This window comes from Macrotis lagotis, chromosome 6 (genome assembly GCF_037893015.1).
Source record: "Macrotis lagotis isolate mMagLag1 chromosome 6, bilby.v1.9.chrom.fasta, whole genome shotgun sequence".
Taxonomy (NCBI): domain Eukaryota; kingdom Metazoa; phylum Chordata; class Mammalia; order Peramelemorphia; family Peramelidae; genus Macrotis; species Macrotis lagotis.
Genome location: NC_133663.1, coordinates 200,305,119 through 200,310,644, shown reverse-complemented (window position 1 = coordinate 200,310,644; position 5,526 = coordinate 200,305,119). Strand labels below are relative to the sequence as shown.

Genomic DNA, 5,526 nt, shown 5'->3' with positions numbered 1-5,526 from the left:
TTTTATATTATTTTCAGCCAGGAGCAACTCTGTAGTTTTTCTTCATTAGTTCTCTAAAACTTTGTTCTTTTTCACCTTTGAAAATAGAAGTTTTTAAATTCTTTTCAGCACAGAAGACCTTTATAAAGCAGTACAGACTGAAAGTGTTACTGAGAAGGGACAAATGACAAAAATGAAATGGGATCCAAGCATGAGAGAGCTTCCAATTCATGTTTTCCCTTGATCATAAGAGTAGCCGACCATTCTCTCTGGGGGTTCAATGAAAGCCAACCAGTCTGATGCATGGGTGGGGAGCAGCCCCATGGACTGGCATTTATAGACAGCTAAAGCCAACCCCATGAGGTTCCCAATGAGATAGACCAAGCCCTGGAGGAAATTCTGGCTTGAACTCTCCAGCATCTTGAAAGTGGCTGAAATGGCCATAAGTGCTTGAATGGGTCGCCAGGCCATCATGCACACCATCATGGTAGGGAAGATGGAGATAGTGTTGCCTGCCATGTACATGATGAAAAGGTTCATGGGGATCTGTTTGAGGGGACCCAGGGCAATGTCCCAACAACGCTTTTCTACCAGGATCTGGTCTGTTTCCTGTACACTGGTGTCAGGTACTTGCTTGTCCAGGTAACCCACTGGATACATGGAATCTCCCTGGCCACCAGCCCGGTCACTTCGGCCTCTGCTGCCCCCTCCGGGGCCGCTGAGCTCAATGGCCCACTTGAAGCGCCGGCCTGGGTTTGCCACCAAACTTGCCTGGGTCGTCATAGCAACAGTCGCCTCCTAAGCCGCGTACAAGGAAGAAGGCCCGGACCGTGGGAGCTTCCCAGGATGCACCGGGACCCCGACCAGCCTCCAATTAAATTAGTTATTTTTAAAATAATATCATCACATTGATGGGGCACTATTGTTCTACAAGAATCCATGAAGGATAGGATTTCAGAAAAGCCTGTAAAGCCTTGCATGAATTAATGCTAAATGAAATCAGCAGAACCAAAAGAACATTACACAGACATGATGGACTTGTTCATATCAACAGTACAATAACCAAATACAATTTAAAAAGACTTTTGATGGAAAATACCATCCAGAGAAAAAACTATGGAGTTTGAATGATGATCAAAGTTTATTATCTTCAATTTTTAAAAGTTGTATTATGTATTATGTCATTTTTCTCTCCAAAGCTCTTTCTTCTGTTTGGATCTGATCCTTCTCTCACAACATATAAAATATCAATCTATGTTTAGCATGGTTATAAATATAGACCTTATATCAGATTTCTTTCTGTCACAGAGAGGGGAGAGGGAGGGAAAGGAGGGAGAAAAATTGTAAAACTCAAAACCTTGTGGAAAATGATAGGTTAAAAAGTAGCATTGCCTTTATTGGAAAAAAAAACAAATAAAATAGTTAAAGTAAAATAAATAATGCCAACACATTTATAAATTAAAGCATGGTAATTTAGGTATCTCTCTTAGACAAAAGTGGCAGAGAGCTCTCAGTTCATAAACCCTTAGAAGAGTGGGTTTGCCTGAAGGGTGTCAAGCAATTCTGCTTGGTCAATAAGAGAATGAATATTATAATGGGTAGATGGGTTATCTTGAATTGAGGGTCTTTGGGATACTTGTCTTGGATCACACAAATCTTTATCTATTACTTTCCCTATCACCTGTCTGAGAAAAGTGGAAATTCAACATTTCCCAGACATTTCTGACAAAATTCAATGAGCAGGACCACAACCATAAGTTAAAGTAGAGTTTTTTTTAGTGTCTTTAGTGTCTGATTAGATTTCTTGAACTGGTGAATTTCTGGATGAGAAAATAGAAAATGGGAAAAAGACCATTGTCCTTATTGAATAATTAGCCATTAAATATAAAAGAAAAATTAATTTTCTTACATTTGTCAAAAATTCCACAAACGAACAAATGTAAAAGATTTGATCAACAAATTTTGTGCTAGGAAGAATGAATAAGTCATAGTAACTGGTTAGAGTACTCTAACCAGTTACTATGACTTACTCACCAAGAAGATAAATTCATTTTTTCTTTAAATCTAAAAGTACTTTTTGGCATCCCCAAGCCCATTTTATAAATAACCTGAACCAAAAGGTTTAGAGATTCTCTAAAAATCTCACTTTACCACTGCTTTTAACAAAATTATTTATTTATTCATCTTTAAAACTACATGCAAGTGATAGTTTTCAGCAATCATTTTTTTAAGGTTGTGAATTCTGTATTTTCTCCTCTCCTTTCTCCTCTTCTTTCACCAAAATGGAGAGTAATCTAATATGTTATACATATATAACAATGCTAAACATATTTTGATATTAATCATATTATAAAAAAGAATAAGAACAAAAGGGAATAAAAATGTAAGAGGACAATCTCATAAAATAAAAAAAAAATAAAATTTAAAATAGTATGCTTTGGTCTACATTTAGAATCCATAGTTCCTTCTCTGAATGAGGATAGCATTTTACATTATAAATTCTTTAGAATTGTCTTTGAGTATTATATTGCTAAAAAAAAAGCAAATCCATCATAGTTGACAATCTTACAATGCTGCTGTAAATGTATACCATGTTCTTCTAGTTCTGCTCACTCTACTCAGCATCAGTTCTTGCAAGTCTTTCCAGGCTATTCTGAAGTCCAGCTGATTTCTTGGTTTCTTATAAAACAATAGTTCTTTATAACATTCATATGCTTCATTTTGTTCAGTCATTCCCCAATTGATGGGCATTCCTTCAATTTCCATTTATTTGCCACTATAAAAAAGAACTATTAAAATATTTTTGAACATGTGAGATTTTTCCTCTAAAAATGATTTTTTGGTATTGCTTTGGTATTCTTAGGTATTGCTGGATCAAAGGTATTGCCTCTTGGGTATAGTTCCAAATTGCTCTCCAGAAAGTTTTAATCTGTTCACAATTCCACCAATAATGCATTAGTGCCATCTTTTATCTCACATTCCCCTTCAATATTGATCATTTTATTTTTTTGTCATGTTGAGCAATTAGATAGGTATGAGGTAGTACATTAGGGTTATTTCAATTTTCCTTTTTATAATCAATAATGATTTGGAGCCTACGATGCCTTTTAAGAAGATGTAGTTTCCTTCCATATCCCTTTAAATGATATCACTTTTTCCTTTGCTTTGTCTGAGATCCACATTGTAATCCCTAATTTTTTTTATTTCTGCTAAAGTATAATATGTATTGCTTTAACCTTTTGTATCTCTCTGCTTCAAATATGTTTCTTATAAACAACATAGTATAGGATTCTGGATTTTAATCCATTCTGTTATCTGCTTCTATTTTATTAAAGAGTTTATCCCATTCACATTTGTAGTAAAGATTATTTTTTTAGGTTTTTGCAAGGTAATGGGGTTAAGTGGCTAGCCCAAGGCCACACAGCTAGGTAATTATTAAGTGTCCGAGGCCAGATTTGAACTCTGGTACTCCTAACTCCAGGACTGGTGTTCTATCCACTGCTCAGCCTAGCTGCCCCATATAGTAAAGATTATTAATCCTATGTTTGTCTCTATGCTATCTTTTCCCATTTTTACTTTTCTCTTTCCTTTCCTCTTTTTTCCTCCCCACCAATTTTTCACTCCCCTTTCCCTTTAACTTTTATTTTAATTTTTATCTTTAACTTTGCTTTTACCTCTACCTTTCCTTTTATCACACCCTGTGCCCCCTACTCCCCAACTTTGGAAAGATTTCTAAACTCAATTGGCAATACAGATTATTTCCTCTCTTGGTCAAATCTATTAAGAATAAAATTTATAAAAAATTGCAAAACTCATAATAAATAAAATTTTTAATTAAAAAAAGAATAGAATTTACTCAGGGTTCACATCCTCCCTTCCTTCCTCTATTATAATGGGTCGTTGTATCTCTTCACATGGTGTTATTTATTCACTAATGTCTAGCCTTCTCCTAAGAAAGTCCTTTATATGTCCTCTGCCATTCTAATTGCAGTTCTTTTTTATTTAAATTTCTTCTTTTTGACTGCTAGCAGTATTTTCTCCTTTAGATGAGAATCTGGAATTTGGTCATGATAATTCTTGGAATTTTTATTCTGGGGGTCATTTTAGCAATAAGAAAATAAAAAGAAATTGAAGGAATTAGAATTAGCAATGAGGAAGCAAAACTTTCACTCTTTGTAGATTATATGATGGTATACTTATAGATCCAAGAAAATCAACCAAAAAAATAACTTGAAACAATGAATAGCTTAAGCAAAGTAGCAAGATATACTGACATAAATAATAAACATTTATATATATATATATATATATATATATATTTATATATATGCTTGTGTGTGTGTGTGTGTGTGTGTGTGTGTGTGTGAACAGCAAAGTCCAAGGGCAAGAGATAGAAATAGAAAAACCATTTAAAGTAACTGTAGATAACATAAAGTATTTTGAAATTTACCTTCCAAAACAAACCCAGAAACTGTATCAATACCATAACAAAATGTTTTTCACAAAAATTAAGTCAGATCCAAACAATTGGGAAGAGGTTGCTCATGGATAAACTGAATTAACACCATAAAAATGACTATTCTAGCCAAAATCAAATTATTTATTCAGTGACATACCAATGAAACTACATGGTGGGGGGGGGGGGGAGAAGGCAAGATGTTTGCATGAAGGCAGCATTTACCAACTCCTTCCCCCTAAAACACCAAAAAACCCATTAAATTATTACTCTAGTCAAAATTTAAAGGAGCAGAACCCACAGCAAGACTGATACATTTTCCCAGTCCAAGATAACTTAGAATTTTGTCAGGAAAGATATGTTTCACCAGGACCAGGAGTTAGAAAAAAGCCCCAACTGCAGCTCAGTGCAACCCAGCCCAGCCCAGCCCAGCTATCACCAGGAACAGCTTGAAGGGGCAGTAGGAGAGCTCTCCTACACCAGTATAAGTGTGGGGTGAGGAGCACTGGCATCAGAACCTGCTGCAAGAATCAGGGGAAAGCAGCCTACACCCACAGCACAGCTCACAGATGGTAAAGGGGTCTGGGGAGACTACAGAGATCTCTCTGCTCTCCCAGGACTATGCTGTTTGCCCACACTCGGGTCCAGGTTGTAGTTTGGCCTTCCATATTAAGACAGCAGGGACCCTCCTCACAGCTCTGGGGTAGAGGGGAGCATCTGTAATCTTCTACATATCAAAGCACAGGCAAGAGAGCACAAGACCTTGGAGGAATAAAAGTCCCAGTAGGGTGTCCTGTAAATTAGTCTTGGGCCAAGGAAATGAGGAAACAACAGAAAAGGAAGAATCTGACCATAGAAAAATACTTTGGTCCCATGGAAGATCAAAACACATTAATCAGATGATGAAAAACTCAAAGCTTCCATATCCAACACCTCCAAGAGAAATAGAAAATGGGCTCAGATTATGAATGTGCTCAAAAAAACTTTGAAAATCAAGGGAGGTGGAGGAAAAATTGGGAGGAGAAATGAGAGCAATGCAGAAAAATCATGAAAGCCAAATCAGCAGCTTGGTGAAAGAAATACAAAAAAAT

The 5,526-nt window shown here is 36.1% G+C and overlaps 1 pseudogene; it reads right to left on the bottom strand.

Annotated features, from left to right (window-relative positions):
- Nucleotides 1-207: 207 nt before the first annotated feature.
- LOC141492307 (ER membrane protein complex subunit 4 pseudogene) lies at nucleotides 208-834 on the bottom strand (annotated as a pseudogene).
- Between the last annotated feature and the right edge of the window lie 4,692 nt (nucleotides 835-5,526).